At 38.1% G+C, this 22,986-nt stretch overlaps 2 long non-coding RNA genes across 2 annotated transcripts in view; one reads left to right on the top strand and one right to left on the bottom strand.

The window, feature by feature from the left end:
- Positions 1 to 3,471: 3,471 nt before the first annotated feature.
- Positions 3,472 to 22,986, bottom strand: part of LOC130562486 (uncharacterized) — a 32,555-nt gene continuing 13,040 nt past the window's right edge. Inside the window, exon 3 of the long non-coding RNA XR_008963964.1 lies at positions 3,472 to 5,156. This is a non-coding gene — a long non-coding RNA (uncharacterized LOC130562486). The remainder of the gene's footprint in view (positions 5,157 to 22,986) is intronic.
- On the top strand, positions 15,497 to 17,053 carry LOC130562485 (uncharacterized). The gene is made up of 3 exons (XR_008963963.1): positions 15,497 to 15,608; positions 15,716 to 15,827; positions 16,806 to 17,053. It is a non-coding gene; the product is annotated as an uncharacterized LOC130562485 (long non-coding RNA).

The following is a 22,986-nucleotide window of genomic DNA, read 5'->3' as shown; positions in this document are numbered from 1 at the left end:
TATTTGCGTCATATCCTCACATACCGAGAGACAGGGGCTTGGGGAACAGTCTGACATAGCACCTTTTGTTAGGCAGCAAAAAGAAAATTAGGAAAGAAAATACAATTTTCTCTCCCAGCTGGAGGGTCCTGGCTGCGTCTGGCTTTACAGAGCTCACAGCAGACCCCGACTATTACCTGCAGACTGGAGCCGAGTACTGACGCCCCGATTTCTCAGTCGTCCTTTTAGCCTCCCACTGATCTTCAAACAAAGCAGAACAACCCTAAAGTCAAAGTGATACTTATTTTAAAGACGACCCGCCAAAAAGACCAAGACTGACTAAGGAACAATAGTCTGTATTATTATTCCATTATGTTCATCTCTAAACTCCACATAGATCTCCCAGCACGACCGGACTGTCTTCCCAATGTTTGGTGTTCCCCTCATTCCACAATGCTTTGCGGTTAGTGACTCATAATTTTCAGGAAAACACTCATAAAACAAGCTGCTGTCTAAATCTGAGCGACACCAGCCGATAAAGACACAGTCTGTTTTGTTCTGGAGCAGACCGAACCGAGCGATCCTGATTTATTTGTGCTAATGCCACACTTATCAAAAAAGCCATTGATTCATAGCAAGCAAATCTCCCCAACAAATAGAGCAGCCCTGTGTCTGATGAATGGCCTCCGCTGTCTTTACTGGCACTTGATTTCATAGAAACGATTTTTCTCAATAGTGGCAGCTGTTGGCCAATCGATGAAGGGGCTGAAGAAGAAACCGTGGCCTTTTGCTCTGCTGCACTCGACTGGCTAAGCAGCAGATGTTATTGCTCAAACTCTCAAGAGTTAGAGGACAATATTGATGGCGTTTAGTGTCCTTTATGGAATGCGGTATGTTGTGCATTCTTTGTACTGTCCTATCAGTTTACAGGACGCTGGAAAACAAATGCTGTGTCGGTTAGTTTGCTTACAGATCCTTTTGCTGCCTGCCAAATTGACCATGACTTCTGTTCTTTATTTGTTTTTAGAGCAATTATTGACACGTTTCTATTTTTGGACCTCTGAGAGTACAAAAGCCAATTATTTCAGAATTGGTTTCTTTTTAGTAAATTCCATTTTTATGGATTTGTTTTTGAGGTTATTGCAGACGGTCGGCCACCACAAAATGCTGATGTGCGTTTCACAACATCAAACCACCACATAAAACATCATTGTTCGATGCACGCCCAAACAGACCAGAACAATAATAGAACATTGTCTTTTTTATATTGGATTTAATATGTATGATGAGATGACAGCCAAATCAATCTTTTGTGAGTCCTTTCGTGTCTTTGAGAGCCCATGAATGACATTCCAGTTGTGCTATGTATCGTAGGTCGACTGGAATGCAGAATACTCTTCTGTTTTGCACCATGTACAAAACGCCTCAGGCAAGATAGATGCTTGTGGAATACAAACAGCATGGCGAAAAAGATGACCTCTAGCTGTGAAGATTTGTCCTGCCTAAAATCTTTGAGATATTACTGTGAAGGATTAGGCTGAGTGTTTTATACTGCTTTTAATTCAGCGTTATTACTATTAAATGGTGCTTTAGGAAAGTTTGTCAAAAAGCAGTTTGGCAAGAACTGAAACACATACATACAGTCCTCCCATATATATCATATTTAGATCAATACAAGACATGAAACTGGAAACCAGACTGACCTGAGACGACTCATGAAAATAAATACACCAGGCACATCTGTTAAATCGAAGAAGACTCGCTTCACTATATATTATCTCAGCTTCTTAATTATGATGGTGCTGACATTAAGGGTAGTGACCGTGAGACAATGTTTGTTATTTATTTTTAATCTTGGCTGTCTGCCACGGCAAAGAAAAAGCAACCCGGCATTTATGCTTGGATTCATGAAGGCCTACTGGCATGCGATCCTAGCCTTTCTAAATAACGCAACCTAAGACCTGTGACTTTTTTCTGTCTTCTGGCAACCATGAAGTGGGATTCTGTGGGCCAAATTTAAATCCGAACCATCCAACGCCTTTCTCTGCTCGAATGAAACGTCACTTAAACTTGAATGTGTGTTAACGACTCCTAAACGGCTTAAGCGGGCCGTAAATGTTGGTTAATTGTGATGTAATTACAAAAATGCACTCGCACAAAGCAAGCCCATTGTTTTCAGGCACGAGGTGCTGATGGATTATATTTAGCAGTGACTGTGTGACTACCCTTCCAAAAGCATTTCATAATTACACGGTCAAAGGTCAAAGCGTTGGCCCCTTTCGTGTCCATTCAACACTGCCAGGACAAATCAGATCGGCTGACAATCTCACTTTGTGTGTGATGCGCTCTTTAATCTCGCAAAGAGGATGTGGGTTAAGTTGATAATATCAGATCTTTGCATATTCGTCATACAGGAATGCCATCCAACCTTGCGTCTGCGGGTTTAGCACTCAGCTTGATTCAAGCACCGATTTACCCGCTTGAAAGGGACCAAAGGTCAAGAGGTCAAAGACGCACTGTTGTCCTGCATGAGGCAAGAATGAGAAAAATGTGCTGTGGACGACCAAACACTCAATACACGATCAATTAAAAATGTCACAACAACTATGCAAGCTTTCAGAAAATTTCGGTTTTAAGTTTTCTAAAATATTCAGATGCATTCCAACACACCATATCAAACCATTTCTGTGACCAAAAATCTAAGTCTAAATACGACCTTCTGAACCGGCACCTTTTGTGATTCCAAAAGTTCACCCATTTACCACTTGTAAGCCTCTGACCATCCCAAATAATCACCACAAAATAATATCCAGGACCAAACACACCCTTCGGTCAAGAATCTGTTCAACCTCAAAACATCAGCAGTTTGTTTTCTTTGGATTCTTTCAAACCCTGCCTTTTTTACTTTGTTGATGTCTCCTAGCATCATTTTAAGAGCTAAAGTGATTCTAAAATCAGGTATAAAAATAAAATATAAACCAATTAGTCAGAGGTTATAATTTACTTAAAATAAGGAGCACTATAAGCGTTTTATTACCAGTCATTTGTTTACCCCAGAGAGCTGCTGGTGATGCACCACAAGGAACCTTAAACAAATAAACAAGAATATCATTGCATTGCAACTATTTAAACAGAATCTTAACTGCATAACTTGTTTATCCAATCAGACTGAACAACTCTGACCCCAAATGATCCAATGACTTCAACACATTACTGGAATGGAGATAAATGCCTACTGTCTTTTTCTCATTAAAACCGCTGACAGATGGCATTTAAAAGCAACGAGAGAAAGTCATCTATTCTTCATGTAAATTATCCATCATGGCATGCTCACAATTTTTAAATCGTAAGATACCTTTAATATTAATGTCTTAAAGACCAGCTATTCTTTAGTCAAAACTATTACAGATTAAGCAGTTTTGCCTGTCACAGCAGGTAGCACCATTTCTCAACACTGGGGTTACGTTCCCAGTACCTAAGCCATCACACAGTAGGAATAACCGTTGATCCAAAACTAAATAACCAACTTTATACAAACACACAAGATCTGCTGTAGTGGAGGTTACTGTATATGTACACTATTATTAGGATAAATTCAAGCTTCGTGACTAGGATGACAGTTTTTGTAATGATTTCTAAAAAGGAAATGGCAAAAGTCCAACCCTGCTTGAAGGTTATGTAGTTAACTCACAAAAAAAGTCCAGAGCGCTACAGAGAAGCCATATCAGGTAAATTGTGGGATTTTCTATTATCCAATGAAATGACAGGGGTTGGACCTTAATGATTTAAGAAGTGGATTAAATGGTAAATAATCAAGTTTCACTCCGTACAATGAGATCAATTTGTCTTTGATTGCTGTACCATGAAGCAGGGATGGGCTATGTGTGCACGCCAGTCTTCAGTTCCAAAGACCATCAGATTTTCAACAAACTATATGCAAAAAAGAAAACAAAAATTTGGTGAGAATATTTCATTCACCCTATGGCAGTGGTTCTCAAACCCGGGGCCCCAAGATGGATCCGGGGGGGGCACAGATTTTGTGAAATTTAGAAATTTATCATACATTTTAAGCAATCAAACATCAGAAAAATAAGACCACCACCAACCACTGTATAACTGAACATGTTTTTGGTTTAATAAAAATTCTAAGTTTAGGATTATAAGTCTTTATTTGGGGACTGCAAAGCGATACACTCTACATACAATGAAAACGTTTGAGAACCACTGCCCTATGGTGTTTACTATAAATTTTGCATAATCACATGCAAGTAATCCTAAACCACACCCTAACCCTAGAGTAAGTACATGTAGTTAATTATTATTACTCAGTACTTATATAAATACATTGTAACAAAAGACTTAAATAAAGTGTAACCCAGGATATTTTCATAATATTCATTCCTAGTGTTCATGTGCATGATTCCTCTGTGCATTCTAATCCAATTTTTAGAAAAGGATTGTCTTTCTAATAGTTTTTGACAACTTTCCGGATGACGTTATGAATCCAACATTTCAGCCCCTCTGCTCTGGTAATTTCTGGTATGTCACGCCCACTTTTCTTAGTCCAATCAATTCCCAATGGATAAAATCAGCCTCACCCTATGCGTTTCCTCATTGAATATCCTGTTTCACTCAGAAATGACATCAGATAATGGAGGTCAAATGAGCTTCAAAGTGCATTTCATGTTGACTTTAACCCCTTAAGACTTAAGTTTAGTGTCGTAAAATATTCATTCATCCATGTTAAATCTCATACAAATATGACAGTTGTTGAGTCAACATACAAACACCATGCACTACATAAAGGAACTCAAAACACACTTCAAGGACAAGATCATCGTAAACTCAGCTAAGCTCTTACTCCGCACAATATGACAAACTACACTGTACTGTGATCTTCACCTTGAGGAGCACGTTCTTTTGTGTCCTTGAAGCGGGGTTTCCCTCAAATCCTCGGCGTACGGGTGATTACACACACCGAGCACTTGAATGCAGAGGGTGACCACCGATCTCCTATTTCACTCCTACCTGTCCTGCCATCCACCCGTCCCTCGTTCCCTTTCTTTCCGTGGTGGTTTACTGTTCCATGTTACCTTGGCAACGCAGCGGTTATGTTCTGCTCTCCATTCAGCCAGCATTCTCTTGCCCTAGAGGGCAGATGCACTTTGCTTGTCCTCCTGTCATCCAGAACAAAGAAAAAAAAACACACATTTGGACGGCTCCATCAAAGCTCTGTTTAACATTCACGACATTTAGAACGACTACAGAAAAGGCAAAAATTACAAGCATTAAATATCCCAAACAAATCGAATAGATGCTTCTCTTTTTTCCTTACAGGAATATAATTGTCCCCCTTTATAAACCTCAAATTGCAATGCGAAGACGCCAAAACCCTGCTCTCGGTGGGGGTTGAGGACATTTCTCTAATTGAGGAGCCAGGTTACTATGGCAACATATTGAACTGCTGCATAGGGTAATGGAAGAACACCTTACTGCTGCTTGGTTGCACCTAGCCGAAGTGACATCCCACCATGTCTCAACCTCTCTAGTCTAAATCTCAAGTGTACACAGACAGTTTTAATCTTCAACACACTTCTGCAGCTTTAATCCACGTATTTCAACATTATACAAGAGGAAGTCTGTCATCAACAATCTGTGTTTTTAGACAGGGGGACGCACGTCCCTTGAAATCCAAGCAAAAAGACTCGGCGTTTCCTTAAAACCAGATGTGACTTTGTTTATCTTGTCTCTGGTAAGCGGAGAAGTGTTATTAATTGGAGCGTTGACAGAACAGGTATGCCGGTATGATTAACTAACACAACCGCAGTGTTTATTCTGCGTACACGCCTTGTCAGTCTCACAAAGGTCGGACACAGCTATACATCAGCCAACGTTTGTATAAAAGGAACCAGTACAACCTTTAAATATACAGTCAGAACATCAGGAAATATTAACAAAAAAGAAATAATTTGGAGTACAATGGGGGTGTCTGTTCCCCAGCTAAAGATCTCAGAGACAAATGCTTTGCTTATTCCACTGGCCCACTTCAAAGACAGAGACTAATAGTGTTTGTATATGAGGCTGAATACTCCAGAATTCCCCCATAGAGAAGCTGTGATCCATATCATTGCACCCCTTGCCTGAGAGCAGACGTGGGGGGGCAGACACAGAAGCTCCAACATGTAGCTGAATATACTGAATAAGCCATTTACTCTTTCTGCGTTAAACTAACAGGCGGTAACAGTTACAAAAGAACAATTGCCCCGGGAATAACAATGTGCTCACGCATCTATGTACGCTGTTATTAAAAACATTTACATAACCCCTCCAGGCTAATTACTGTACATGTGCTCACAACAACAATAAAATGGGGAATGATACAGTAATGCAACGCTAAACTAGCACTGAAGTCTAAATAGTCTGGAAGTCTGGTCTGGTCTGGTGGTGAATCAAAATGCAGATAAATACCCACAGCTGAACCAACAGCAGATTTTCAACCACCTCTTCCCAATTATTCATACACGCTGCAGAGGGGAATCCTCAGCTGTGGGTGTGACTCTTCTTTTTTTTAACAGAATAATTCACTTGGTGTTTCACGGCTCTAAGCGCAAGCCGAGGATGAGAGGATGTGTGCATCAGTTTGATCTTCACGCTTTCCTGACTCGCTGCTGCACCTTTCACATTTTGTCTATTTTAGTAAACTGTTGAATATTTAGACCATAGCTTTATTAGACAGCTTTGATAGGCTCTAGTGAAGAGAATACCTCAAGACGCAACAGGTGTATAAAAGAAAAAAATATGTAGCCGCGGACAAAATTAAGAGACCATTTCAAAGACCATTTTAAGTTTTTCTGAAAAATTATAAAACCTACATTTACTATTTATAGGTATGTGTTTATTTGGAAACTGGAAAAACAGGTCAAAATAAGAGAAAGGATGCTATGTATTTTACAGACCTCAAATACTGCAAAGAAAATAAGTTCATATCCACTTTTAAAGAGTAAATATTTTGTGATTTTTAATATCCTACTTTGGTTTATGGAGTGTCCAAACAACAAGTTTACGTACATACACGGTGTAAAAACACTTTCATTTTCTAATAATAGGCAGTTACTTCTTGACTGACTCTCAAATAATTCATTCGGCGATTCATCTGTCTAATCCCCTCCTTTCTGTCCGCCCACTCTGATCTGATTGGTCAGATGGTCTAGTCTGCTGTTATTGGTCTACCGTGTGCAGTGTTGCAAATGGAATATTTGTTTGTATATAATAATGAAATAATATTTGTATTTAGAAAAAGTTGAAAGATAATTTTTTATGTGAAAACCTTGTCAGAATGCTGTCAGTCTTTCATATTGCTGTTGGATGACTTTGTCACTCCTGAGGTTTGGTTTTGTTGATAGAACAGACACTGGACAGGAATGGCCACAATTATTTGGATTGGTCTCTTAATTATAGATAGATCGAGATAGATCGAGATCGAGATAGATCGAGATACATCGATCTCGATCGATCTTAGATAGATAGATAGATAGATAGATAGATAGATAGATAGATAGATAGATAGATAGATAGATAGATAGATAGATAGATAGATAGATAGATAGATAGATAGATAGATAGATAGATAGAGATAGATAGATGATCTCATCCTCCCGCCTGAGACCACAGGCCAGATGCAGCTATTAATTTAATGGTGTGTCCTGAGAGCATTCATTAATGTCTGAACAGGATGCGTTTCGATGAGACTTGGCCTGTCCACTATCACTGATTACATGCGTGTCACAATGACTTATGAAGATTTGTTAAGCATCCCACTTTGAACGAGACCATCTTCATAACATCTTGTCTCTCTATGTCTCTCTATGTCATCCAGCGATCACATGTCAAAATGTTTTCACACTACATACTTGTCACCCCCAGGTCTGAATGTGGAGGCGTGGGGGCATGCATATGGGTCCACAACACTTCAAGAGAAATAGCAATGAAACAGGTCACTCGTGCACATTAGAAACTCCCTTAGCATAGCTGCATAATCGGGTGGATAGTGAGTTCTGATTCACACAAACATGTATTTCTTGCCGTCTGGGCTATCATCTGACTTTCCCACTAAGGAACACAGCTCTAAGGAGGGTCCATTCTCTCTTACCGTAATGTCTGTCTCTGTAACTGAGGATGTGATATCATTGAAAGTTAGTTCATAAACATCAATAAACAGACGCCATATTTTACTGGCTCATCAATGGCGCCACCATCTCTAAAAGGTCATCATTCTGGGTTTATGGTTTATGTAATATACCTTGTTCAGTCATTATAGATCATATCTCTACTGGAGAAACAAACAAATAGGTTAGTCTAGTAAAGTGCCAAATGAACTGGCCAAACATCTTCCCAGATGTATATGATATTTCTTCAACACAAGCAAATAATTTTATATTAAAATGCCATCATGTTACCTTTTTTATAAAGGGGTTACTATGCGGGAAAGCTAAAAAAAACGTGCTTTCTTCTGCAGAAGATATTTTGAAAAATATTACCGAACAGCGGCGGCACCCATTCATTTGCATTGGTTTTGTGTCCATATAATAGAAGTGAATGGGTGCCAGTGCTGTTCGGCTACCAACATTCTGCAAAATACCTTCTTTTGTGTTCTGCGGAAGACAGAAAGTCATACAGGTTTGAATTGACAAGAGGGTGAGTATATGATGACAGAATTTACATTTTTGAGTGAATTATCACATGAATAGATCTATTCTAACACACTTAAGAGACGTGTGTTACGTTGTGAATCCATGGCAACATACAGATCAGTGCGGTAAGTTCAAATCCTTGGCACACTGATAACGTTGATAAATTTTGCTTTTTACTTGAATTCTCTATTTAATGTATTTGCCATGTTCTGGTTACAATTAATGCAATGGAAATACATTTATACATTTACAATTCCTTTTTAAGTCCGTTAAGATAACATTTTGTGAATCTTGACTTTTCAAACACTGCAAATACACAGATACACCACTGTAATGAGTAATGATTGCTAATGTGGCATCTGTGTTTATACATCTTTGGCTTTAATCACTCTTTTAATTAGACACCAAATCAGATTAAAACAGACACCTGCAACAGTTATTTTCTAATTCTATAAGCTTGCATTTATTAACCGGGCATGATTCATGTGAGAGAGACATTTCAAAGATCTGCAGCTTTTCTTAGTTGAGAATCGCTTGGCAACCAAGAACTAAAAGCACGCCATTTTGCATTGGCACGAGCACTTGTGCCAGGACCTAATAATACCCTGCTGGAGACTGAACGCGGCAGGCGCGCAAGACATCCCTGCTACTTCCTCTCTCTGAACCTCTAAACTTAGCCCGGTATGAAATGCAAAGAAAATCAGAGTGATGTCTGGCCTGCTCCTCGCCACATTGACCCCTTGTAAGACCAAAGGGTTTGGGACAACTGCTCACATTCCAGGATCAGAGTGTGGACAGCATGGCACTGTGACAACGGTTTTAATCCCTCAGCGTATGCTGGTGAGAGTTTACACCACCAGTGCCAGAAAGAAAGGCCAAACCGCACCCGAGCAACGGAGTGACCCTGAAGAACCAGCAAATGCAACATGACCTGATCTTGTAATTGGGCTATTAAACTTTCCAAGCCAAATGTCAAGATTGAGAAGCAAGGAATCTGTATCCAAAACATTGTTTATATGATATAAAATACACTAATATGACCAACATTCCAAAGAAAACATCTACAACAGAGGTTAATCAAGGTCGAGCATTTCAAACTAAACGTAGGAAGCTTGTTCTGCTTTTACTAAAGCTTCAGGTACGTTTTGTAGTCGTCACTTTTATTCAGCTACTTTAATTTAAATTAGTTCCCAGAGGAAATAAGCTTGGCGATTCCCGTCCCTGCAGAGAATAAGACGTCTTTGACTATAATGCCTGATGGGGAAAGAAGAAATAGCAATTCAGTGTGTAATTCAGATCCTCTATAACTTGCCAGTTTGCCCTCATTGTCAACTACTGTACTGTATATAAACAGCAATTCCATACAAATGTCTACCGTAGCATAACAATATTTCAGGTAAGTGCAACTTTCAGAATTGTAAATTCTACAATTTTTTATCGCTTCTGGTTTGTGCATTTTAACCTACAGAAATCTTACAAAGTACCATGTCCTTTTTTGTCACATCCATATTCCATGTTTATTTCCCTTTTTAAAATAGAAAACTTGTGACTAGACTGATATTTTTCTGATGTCTGGACTCTATCAACAGGGTATGGAAAAATATTATCAGATGGTTAAACATATTGGTAATAAATACATTCTTTGACCGTTTCAAGTTTTAACTAAAAATGTCAAATCCATAACAAATTGTCCTAAAGTACAAACAACGCTAAATTTCGAACAAAGCACACTTGCAAAATCTTTAAAAGTAAAAATGTACTTTCCATTTAATTTTAAACTCTTGTTTTAAACCCAAACTACCTCTTGGGTTCAGACATTTCACCAGTTCATTTGGGTGGATAGCGGTTTCTTATTGTTTTGCAAAACCACTGATACACAATTTGCACACGCTGACCTGCATACCTCACGTTTCCCCTTCCGAAAACAATTCCATAATAACTCTAATGACCTCTTTCTGTGGTTACAAAATACGAAGCCATTGGTTTTGGGACTGTAACAAATCAGTCTGATGAAAAGGCTGGAACAGGGTTTGTAGGTTAGAAAGAGGAAGACAAAGCTCATTAGAGGAGCTATCCTAAAACAATAACATTGTTTTGTATAGACAGACAATAGCAGACATTGTTTTAAAGAGCCAACCTATGTGAAATGCACAAAAGACACAAAACAAATTGTTGAACAGTTGAACAGACAAGATCATGTTATATAGTACTATAGTCACTGAAGTTTTTCCCAAATCTTATTTTGTCTTTTTAAACCTCCTTATATTTCTCTGTTAGAAATATAAATAAAATTTTCTTTACATTGCCAAATCAAAGGAACATAGATTATACATGTGTGTATGTCCAGGGAAAAATATACAATCTAAAACCAGCAGTGCATTTATAGCCTATCATTTACTATCCCTCAGACAAAACTGCCAAACCACAAAATGTCATTCCAAACAAAACCAACAGAGGTGTGAAGCAACAGCTGCAGAGGGCTGAAGTTCAGGATGACTTATCAAAAAAAAAAAGGAGATTCACAACTGAGCGTTCAGGTGAGCATCATGCAGGGTTAAAAGACCAATGCCATGACTGCCAGGTTTCCATTTAAGCCGCAATTCGTTGTTTACTGCTATCACTCGACAGGGAGATATCAGAACAGATTTGTTTTCAAAGGACAAGAATTAACCTGCTTGGATTAGCGATAAAGTCTTTCACTGGAAGACTTGCACAGTTTATTTAGAAAGGGAAAAAAAGACAAATCCCTTTTTTTCTCTGTTTTAAGCAGTGCACCATCGTCTTCACGCTATGCCCACACTGTGGGTCCAGCATTGCTTTTACATGGGATTCATATCCATGCATGGCTGCTTTCAATGAAAAAAATCTAAATGCCTGTTGTGCTCCAAATCCAGCAGCAAATCGGCTTTACCCTCTCCAGCAATTACTATCGAAAAGAAACCGGTCACCCAAAAAAAAACCCGTCTGTCATTATTTGCACACCTTTGTGTTTCATACCTGTATGACTTCATTTATTGCAAGTCCACAAAAACGCACAAGCTGCTTATTTTATATACAACTACCATGCATGGTTTTTGAAAACGTCATAAATTTACAGTCGGTTTCTTACAAAAAGCTGTCTGGATTCAGATGATTTGGAATATAGTTAACTGGTTATATAAACTAGTGGTTCTCAAACTTTTTTGTTGTTTTTTGCCCCCCCCCAAATAAAGACTAATAATCTTAAACTTAGAATTTTAATTAAACCAAAAACATATTCAGTTATATAATGCTGGAACATTTTCTGATGTTTAATTGCATAAAATCTATGATAAATTTCTTCTATATTTCATAAAATGCCACAAAATCTGTGCCCCCCACGGATCCATCTTGGGGCCCCCAGTTTGAGAACCACTGATATAAACCATAATTGTTTTCCGTTTAGGGTTTGACAGCGCCAGTCTCTATTCACTTGCAATGGTGAAACTGAGCAGCTCAGGTATTCTGCTAATCTCTTTTTGTTTTCCAAGACACAAAACCACACGTTTTTGGAACGTCATGTATGTGATTAAATGATGGCCCTTTAATGCCTTTTCAACAAACATAAGATATCAACCATCTATAAAACAAACCCTTGTATAAACAGAAAATTTTCAAAGTTTCTTTTGTTAAAACATCGACTGCACAAGTGCCTTATGATTACAAATGCACTAGGGTTGTTCTGACTGACAATACTATCGTGTATCGACGATAGTGCGACATTTTGGCGATAGCTGATTCCTTAGACGATAGTTGGTTGTTTGTCGATTAATGTTGCAAATTAATATTACAAACATGCCTTGAGCGATTCTTCGTGCACGAGAGATTGCAATGCATGCGGCTTAGGCTCTTCCTCACGCAAGACAGGGGCTGCGTCCGAAATCGCATACTGTGACAGTACGTACTGAATTTGAATAAGTACCTACCTATCGGCCGTCAAAACAGTACGTTCTATATAGTATGAGTGGGAGTAGTGTGAATACATTTCGGACATACTGCGTCCGCCATGTTTTATGGTCATGTGACCCATATGCTCTTTGACCTATGACGTACTAACAACAACCTTCATGTGAGAGCTGATAAAAACATAATTTAGTCAAGAGAAATTAATTTATTGGCACTTACGTTAAAAATGGATGGCCGCCTTAAAGTTTTCCGCTACATTTATTTGATTTACTTTTGAAATTTGACCGTTGCTCAGCTCCCGTGGCATCATGGGATAGAGAAGTGTCCATCCGATCCACACTCACGAATCTCGGCAGAAGTAGTAGACCATCCGGGTATTTCTCGCCTACTGTTTTTTGCATACTGAGGTTTCGGACATACTATTCATGACTCATACTCATTTTCGCCTACTATATAGTATGGAAGTAGGCGATTTCGGACGCAGCCAGAGTTTGTGATGTACGAGTTTTCTGCACATGAGAGAACTTGTAATGCACGTGACTCTTGCTTTTCCTCATGCCAGAGAGAGCTTGTAATGCGCGTGGCTCGGGTTTTTCCTTGCAGGAACTGCTATGCGTGTGAGGGTTTAAAACCAGCGTACGAGTTGTTCCAGTTTGGCAATCAAGTAATAACAGCGCACACAGACATCGGATTAATGACATCGACTTGCAGCAATACTATCACTCGTTTAAAAGGTTGTGGTGGGAAATAAAGTTGCCAGCTGCACAGAATTCTGATACAATGCTAATTGCGGACAAACAAGGGCCACGTTTCCTTCTATTTTTTGACTATAGAGAATATTGGCCAACACTAACATGCACTTGCAGCCTCTGAAAGATCCAATAAGCAGGGGCGATTCTAAGGTGAGTGGATATCCGGGGCTTAGCCCAGAGACCTATGTGTTTGAATACAGTGGTGTAGCAAGTCAGGTCCGGGCCCATATGCATAAACTTTTAACGGACCTGTCTGTTTGCGTCCGTGTTGCGCATTACTGGACATCGGTTGTTTACTCAGGTTTGTTATTTAAATGTTGATGCGCGTCAATCGCGCTCAAATAGTAACGGCAGACCCCAAGGGAGTGCAAACTCCCAAGCGCCAGAAAGAGGGAAAAAGTGTCGCAGCCAGCGTTTTGCACGTGTTTTTACACGCGACATGGGAACGGGCCTAACATTTCTATAATAAAACAGTTGTCAAACATTAAACATTTAGCAACTTACTCGGCTGCTGGCTCTTTCACAGTTAAAGCGGACCTTAACCTCGGCTTCTGTCCATATCAAATCCCGCCTTCCTTCATTTGTTTGGCCACCTCAATTAGATTGATATTGACGAGCTCATTCAGAGTCCATTAAAATTAAACTTCATTCCATTTCTACACAGCAAGGTAAACAAAGTAATGTTGTACATTACACAATAACAATAAGAGTGTAAATTATTATATGTATTAAATTTATAAAATAGATGACAACAAATTGGGACAATAAAGAACTCTCTACTACCCTTAACCTCACCATACACTTTATTATTAAACACCTGTTAGCCATTTTCAAACATTTTCTTCATTTTGTTGAAAATAAATGCCTGTATGATCTAATATGTGATGTGAATGTAGTTCGGCAAAAGGTGGATTCGATCTTGCATTCATATGTAGCGTCAGTAGGCTACTATTTGTCACACGTCTTACTCACTACGCCACAGAAGCTGCTGGGAAAATAGCGTTGTTTTTACACTCTAAATTACAGAGAATTAAGGACCCACTCACATTTGCCCATGGGTATACGCGCCGCAAAAGACGCTAAATGTAAACGGCCCCTAAGTGATTCGTACACAGCATGGTAATAAAACAATCGGGCCTTTACTGAAAACTTCTGGGGCTTCAGCCCCCTTAGCCCACCCCTAGCGCCGCCCCTGCCAACGAGCAGTTTTACATCACACATGTCAGATCCCAATTATATTTGTATTACAAACTGTTTTAGCAGCTGGCAAGGAGTGTGTGTTGTAATGAGACTGGGTGTACAGATGTGCAAAGGTTCCTCCTGGGGCTATAAAGGAGTTACAGCAGTGGGTGTGTGAAGCTAAAGCTCTTGTTCAACACAAAACAACATGCGAGGAACCAACCGAAAAGTCTCTCCCTGTTCCCCACCCTATCCAAGTCAATGTATGATTCAGAGGCATACGGCCAGCACGTTCAAAAACACATGGTTCTCCTTATGTAGGAGCAAAAACAGTGAGCTATTTCATGTCAAGTTCAACATGATCACTGCATTTGTAGGGTGGATGACTTATGAGGGGTGAAGATAAGGGCAAAATTAAAGACTTCACTACAAAGGGAGTTATGTATATAAATGGGCAGATTCCAGCAATTGCCATGTCCATGTCATCTCTGTAGTTTATGGGGAAAAGAAACAAGAAAAGACCAAATTATATAAAATACTGAACTCAGAACTGTAGACATGATTGTTTCCTAACAAGTTTCTCTTCAACGATTTTAGACTTATAAACTTTCAGAAGTTGTGTCAGGTGTCATTTCTGAGTAATCTTTAGGAGACGTTTACCATGCTTTACCATGCTTTGATGACACCACATCAAGCATTAGATCAGGATTTACACTGACATGCCCATAGAAAGATTAAATGTGCCTTGCAGGCCTGGCAGAAACCTTCAGGCATCTAAATATTCGTTGTATGAACCCATAGGGCTCACAATTACAACCAAGCTGTCACCCCTACATCTACAAAGTTGTTATTAAACAAAAAGTATTAGAGTCTACACTGTAAAACATTCTTGTTAATTTACATGGAAATTTAACAGCAAAATGCTGTTTTCGTTTAATAGCAGTATGTTACTGTTTTATACAGTGCATTGTGGGAAGACTTGTTCACTTCAGGTTAGTGGTCGAACAACCACAGTATGTCACTGTTATTTAACAGCATTCTACCATATTTTACTATCTGCGCCATTTTGGATTATCAGCATGAGGTACGTCTGCACCTTTATCTATGGTTGTAATATCTTTAAATTAAATGTTAGATCTTAAATATCCAGTCAAGTTTTTATTGTTTAATAACATTTACTGTTTTAATCAGGCAAAGTATTTCTGAAAACAACGCTAAGATATGCTGGTTAGCGGAAAACTTCTGAAACAGTGACTGGGTAGCGTTAGCTTAAACAGGAGATTCAAATGCTCGTGACTAAAAGGTAAGAATTACCCTAAATTTAATCCAACCTGTACGTTTTACTAATATCTGTGTAAAAGATGAATCGGGAACGATCTAAATCAATTATTGTTTTTGTGTAGTTACACTTTTAATGTGTGTTTTCTGACCATGTAGGTGAGTAATATTTTATATTGTCTGCAAATTCGCCTGATTTTTCTTGTTATATTAAAATCCATTTAATATAGTATGTTACCCACTGATTTATTATAGATCAGTGATGCTATCAAGTATGTCTAAAAATACCGCTAAGTTATAAAGATTCGGTCAAGCTGTTGTAATGCTGGTAAGCTTTCCGTGTGCATGCATTGATGGTAAGATACATTAAACAGTTAGTTTATTAAATATTTATGTTTTGGTAACTGGGTTACCAAATTATTATTGTCTAATTACTAATTATTGTCTGTTTACTGTGCATGTGTCAATTTCAAAACCACTGCAGGCTTGATTGCCACCTATCTGACCAAAATATATATTTCTTTCCAAGGAGGAAGTCTAATGGCTCACTTTGCAGAGAAGCAATAAAAAAAGTTTTTCTTTAAATTAATTGTGGTTGTTAGTTCTTATATGAACAAATGTGTAGGAATGCTTCAATCAAATATGACATATTTATTACTCATATGATTCGTATGTCCAAAATTCATTATTTTTATTTTTATTTTAATGGAGAAATTATGTCTGTTTGTTTCGTCAACACAAGCAGAGTACCTTAAAACTCTAAAAAGGACACAAGGGAAACCATTAGGGTTTTTTTTTGGTGATTTTTTTGGTCCAAAAGCAGTCAAATAAATACACTTGGCCAAAATTATAAGAACACTAGTTTTTTTACCAGCTAAAAAATGGTTTTAAATCAGTTATTTCTATCTTTCGCTGTAGTCTGTCAGTAGGAAATATCAGTTTACTAAAATTATTCATTTTGCCATTAATTGTAATAATCCAGTGAGATTTTTGTTTGCACAAGGAGTCTGACAACAGCCAGTGCTCCACATAGAGATCTGATCTCATCATCATCATCATCATCCAGTCTGTTTGAAATGACATGAAGAACCAGAACAAACTGAGACAAAGTAAATCCAGAAGACCTGTGGCAACGTCTCCAAGATGCTTCAAGAAACCTACCTTTTAACTGTTGTTGAACCGGCTTGTATGTTGTAAACCATGTTTTCATTTGTTTGTTAAAGTGAGAGTTCACCCAAAAATGAAGATTCTGTCATCATTTACTCACCCTCTTGTCATTGTAAACCTGTATAACTTTCTTTTTTTTCTGCAGAACACACAGGAAGACATTTTGAATGATGTTGGTAACCGGCCCCCATTCATTTGCATTGGTTTTTTGTCCATACAATAGATGTGATTGGTGTCGGCGCTGTTCGGTTACCAACTTTCTTCAAAATATCTTCTTTTGTGTTCTACAGAAGAAAGAAAGTCATAAAAGTTTGAAATAACCAGAGGGTGAGCTAATGATGACAGAATTAAAAAAATTTGGCGAACTAGCACTTTAAACTTTTTGTTTTTTAATTGAATGATTTTTTATTAACTTTTTTCGTTTTAGGTTAGTGACATTGATTTGAAGCTACATTTGTATTTTATGTTAAGGCATTTATAATGCCTTATTGTGTCTTATTTGTTTTTGTTTAGTTGCTTTACGAAAGCCATTTTTGTATTTTTATACGTTATGGGTGCTTTTTTGTTGCACCATAGTTTGTGCATTAAATATTATAATGATGGCTTGTATTTTTGCCTATTTTATGGCGTAACAAACAAAGCATATAAAATCTGATGTTGAATAGGAATAAAGAAAAGATGAAAAAGAATAAGTTGGCTTCATTTGTTTTTTATCCACAAATATAAAATACAGGGTATAATTGCGTTACAATTAAAATAAGTTGGCTAGTATGTAAATTAACAGTTGTATGCTGCTAAGTAACATTAGTATGCTGTTCTTAAAACAGTATCAGGCTGCTAAATAACAGTTGTATGCTGTAGCTAATAAAACAGTATCATGCTGTTAATTCAAATAACAGTAACCCGCTGTTATTTAACAATATAAAGCTGGCAAACACAGCTGCCAGTAGATTACCGTTAATTTACAGGATAATTTTTTACAGTGTAGGTGATGTTTTCATACCTTACAGCCTTTATTCAGAACCATGCAACAGGTGTAAAAACAGATACATTTGACATTGAAAAGCTTTCTTGCCACATTTCACTTACCAGAAAAGGTTTCAGGTCAAACCAGATTACAATCATAGTGCATGAATGACAAGGGCAAACTTGTGACAAAGCCCACAGAGCAAAATGTGTAACCCAATAACCAAGTTCAAGCTCAGATTAGATTTCACAGAGCTTTTTTTTGCCTAGTTTCATCAAAGAGGTATATGAGGGAAGGTCCTTTCATGATCAAAGACGTTTTCAAGGGAATAACACTTAGACATGAGTAAGTGGGCTAATGTCAGTATTGAATTACTACTATTGAATGCATCAATGCGTTGGCGCTAAAATGAATTACCCTCATCTAAACCTAACCTTCACTAACCTTGTATTTAACCACTTTACCTTGTGTTACACCTGCGCTGTGGTTAGTGTTGTAGTTCTCAAGACCATTTTTTGATGGTCTTGGTCTTGTCTTGGTCTCGGTCTTGTCTTGGTCTCAGACTTAGTGGTCTCGGGATTTTATTTCAAGACCGGTCAAGACCACAACTGTGGGAATTACACTAAATTGCTGGTGCATTTTATATTTATGTGTTAACATCATTCATGAGATTGAATGTAAATCTTTTGGCCTTAAAAGTATTCACCACTTGTTCCTTATTTGATTCGTCTGTTACTTTTGTTACTCTTACTGCTGGTAAGAGAAGAATGGGGGATTGTCTTAAAGAAATCTGTCAACAAAAGGAGAGTATGAGATCTGTTTTTTTTTAAATGAATGAATGAATGAATGAGGCATTTATATAGCGCTTTTCTGTGTATTTGCTGTGCACCCAAAGCGTTTTACAATCATATGAGGGGGGTCTCTCCTCAACCACCACCAGTGTGCAGCATCCACCTGGATGATGCGACGGCAGCCACAGTACAACGGTGCCAGTGCGCACACCACACACCAGCTATAGGTGGAGAGGAGAGAGATAGAGCCAATTCAGAGGGTGGGGATCATTAGGAGGCCATGATTGACAAGGGCCGGGGATCTGGCCAGGACACCGGGGTTACACCCCTACTCTTTACGAGAAGTGCCATGGGATCTTTAATGACCACAGGGAGTCAGGACCTCGGTTTAACGTCTCATCCGAAGGACGGTGCTTTTTACAGTATAGTGTCCTCATCACTATCCTGGGGCATTAGGACTAGGGTTGGGAATCGAAAATCAATTCCAATTTGGAATCGGAATCGAAAGGCTAGGAATCGGATCGGAATCGAAAGGAATAGGAATCGGATACTTGAGATTAAAATTTGAATTCCTCTTATCAATTCCTGTGTGCATATTTTCAGAAAAGTAAATGCGTTGCATGATCTGCTGATATCTCAATAAAAGCCCTTATGAAAATTATCATATTTTTTACTATAGTGAGCGTAGTTTAGCTATAGAATTTGCATTAAAGCACAGGAATCACAAATTAACCATAGTTGCATTATAGTAACTGCAGTTTAACCATGATGTAGTTCAACTATGACAAATTGTAATAAATCAGAAAAGGTGTGTTTCTATGTTTAAATATACACAAAACGGTGCTCATAAATATAGTATACAGTATATATCTTGCAAACAAGTCAATAAGCAGGCTAAATGACCATACAGGTTGATATCTAAATGTTTTACTTCAACTGTGGAATCGAAACTGGGAATCGATAAGAATCTAAATCGATAAGCAGAATCAGAATTGGAATTGGAATCGGAATCAATAAAATTGAAACGATTCCCAACCCTAATTAGGACCCATACAGACCACAGGGTGAGCTAACACCTCTTCCAGCAGCAACCTAGCTGTTTTTTTTTTATTTTATAACATTTGATGTGATATTGATTTTGTATTATTATTCAATAAACCTTGAGTTTACAACAAGTTTTTGTTCTATTTTGGCTAGTCCCAAACAAATCTAGAACAAATCTGAACTTTTGTGCATTTCTGAGCAACACACAGCTATTTTGCTATTGATTAGATAAAGCAATGAAACTAATTAAGTCACTGAATGTTTTGTTTTGTTGAAGGTCACAGACTTAAATTGATCTTGGGTATTTACCGTTTTTTATGTTTAGTTGTTGGAATTTTTACCTGCACAAAAATTGTAATATGTTACAGTGAGTGGGTGATAAAACATGGAACATAAAACATCCTACAAATAAATTTCTGCACAATAAATCACCCAAGTTACTTCTATTATTATGACTTTTTAGTGTTTTGTGGATCTTTTGAATGAATTTTGGGAGTGCTGGTCTTGGTCTCGACTCGGTCTCGGCCTGCCTTGGTCTTGGTCTCGGCCACGGGCACTCAAAGTCTTGGTCTTGTCTTGGTTTTGACACCCTCTGGTCTCGGTTTTGGTGGTCTCGATTACAACACTAGCTGTGGTATGATACAATAGCATGAACAAGCATAAGGAAATAGTTGAAAATGAGAATTCTCTCATAATTTTCTCACCCAAATGACTACATTTATTAAAATAAACACAAACTAAGGACTAAGTGTATTTATTACTAAGTGTACACTAAGTGTATTTATTTATTTATTTTAAACTATTTTTAGTTTTTTATAAAACTATCAGACCGCTACATTCAAATATGGAGACACCTCGACAACTTCAAATCCTTTTGGTTCTTGCGTCTTATGACAAAATATCACTCAACAGCTAGACACGAGATTTCAAAACTATAAGTATATGTAAATTAATACTTTACCCCAGGGGTATAAAACAATATGTTTTTATATTACAAATATACCAGCAAAACAGTATTATACTAAATGCCTAGTTTCCTGGTTTAACCCTTAGCGTAAACAGTACTTAAAGTCACCGTGACATCAAAATCAAACTTTTTATGGAATATTGCATAACTGCATATTGCGTGTTTATTATAAATGATTATTTGCATTATTGTTTTTTATTCATGTGCCCTCATCATATTTGATCAAAAACGTAGCCTCTCTGCATGATCTATGTCTCTTGCCGACTTTAAAAATGTTATTTTAGTACATACATACATGGGTAGTTGACAAATAAATATGTTGAAATTGTTTTATTTGAATTTTTTTTTAAATTATTAACAGTTTGTTTTCGCAGTTTTTGCACACACCACAGGACACATGTACGGTTTCTTTTTCAACTACCACATACATACATACACAGTAAATATGTATTTATTTTAACAATAAAAGTTAAGCCTAGGGTTTAAGTATTGGAATTCTCCCAAACAAGTCGCACGAGATGATTTGGTCATGCACTAGAATGACGTTTTCCTATAAGCCCTCCTGTAACCAATGTTTAACTAGATGACAGGCTTCCGCTGGGCAGTCCCTTAGAGTTGCTCTCTGAATTACACTGTGGGTTACTTACAGTCTCCGCATTGCTGAATGAGTTGGAAAAGAAAGGTTTGCTCACCCTCTCCATCTGTGGCAAAACATCAGTGGTGCCCACAACAAAGCCAAGGCCAGTATCAGAGACTGATCGGGTCACTTGCAGAGTCATTGGGTCACTTAGCTAATCAAAAGCGGCTTTTTCCGCCCCTTGTGCGAGTTAGACGTGTTAACTAACAGGATGTGATGCAGCTGACAGTGTTTCTTTGTCCTCATGTGTGAACAGAAACAGTGAATCAAAACTCTAGGGCCGTACATAGGGCGCTGTTTATGCAAACTCACAAGCTGCAGAAAACCAAAAGACTCAAACAGCCCACGCAAGACTTGAGTGTACAACACTTCTTCAAAAAGCTCCACCCCAGAGAAAACGTTCATAACAAAAAGCATATGAATTCAATCTCAGCAGCGGCTTAGCAAGTTCTCTGGCTCTGACAACATAAGAATGACTCACTGAGAATAACGAGGAATGTTTATGTCGAACAAAAGCCTCATTTAACACCGTTCTACCAGTTTTTTGTTAGTAATCTATTGCTGTTCTGTCACGCAACCCCCCGAATAAGGATTAAAGACAGGTCTCTACCTGAGAGCTGGTTTTATCCCTTAAACTTGAGCAATCCTGTCCTCTTACAGGAAGTGTGTGAGCAGTGTTCTTTCCCAAGCACCTGTCCTTCTGCAAAGGATTAGCCATGACCCACTCATGCATTCATTCCAAAAATCCCACCAAAGTCTAAACAATCTTCTGTTTTCGCAACTGTGTGCCATGTAAGATTGATTCCAGGCTTTCTTTATTTGTCACGTTTTGAAACTGTTTAGCGAACCTGGTAACCTAGTACAACCTAGTAAATATATATATGACGCTGACCAATATAACAAAATTTACCACTAAATATTAAACTTGGATATTTATCTTAACATTCAAGTCCACTTTTGATGAATGATTGTGCTCAGAGACAGTTCAGTGCACCTGTAAAGGGCTCTGTTAAAAGTTTACTGAATCATACCATGACACTGATCCCTATAAAGTGGTAAGAAACCTAAAGCCTGCTATTTGAGTTAAGCAATGTTTGTACACAGATTAGAAAAGATCTCTTGCATTTAATCTCAGTTTGCCAGGGCACTCACTCAGCCATGCTGTAAACTACACAAACAAGTGCTGCAAATTTAAGAATTTCATTCATCATTTATATAATACATTAAAAGTCCAATGTGTCATTTTTTGGAAGATCTATCGACAGAAATGCAATATAATGTACATAACTATGTCTTCAGAGGTGTATAAAGACCTTACATAGTGATGCGTTATGTTTTTATTACAATGATGAGCTATTTCTATCTACATACACCATGGATCCCCTTACATTGAATTCGCCATGTTGTTTCTACAGTAGCCCTAAACGGACAAACTGGACAAATGTGTTTCATAGATACATTATCTCCTTCAGCAAAGAATGAAAACATGGCGACTTCTTACTCCTGTGTCAGAACGGGAGGGGTGGAGTGAGCCGTGGGCTGCAATTCGCAAACTCACCACTAGATGCCACTAAAATCTCCTTACTGCTCCTTTAATATATTTAAAGCCAG

This window comes from Triplophysa rosa, linkage group LG12, assembly GCF_024868665.1.
Source record: "Triplophysa rosa linkage group LG12, Trosa_1v2, whole genome shotgun sequence".
In the NCBI taxonomy this organism is placed as follows: Eukaryota; Metazoa; Chordata; class Actinopteri; order Cypriniformes; family Nemacheilidae; genus Triplophysa; species Triplophysa rosa.
This window is presented reverse-complemented; position numbering and strand designations above follow the sequence as displayed.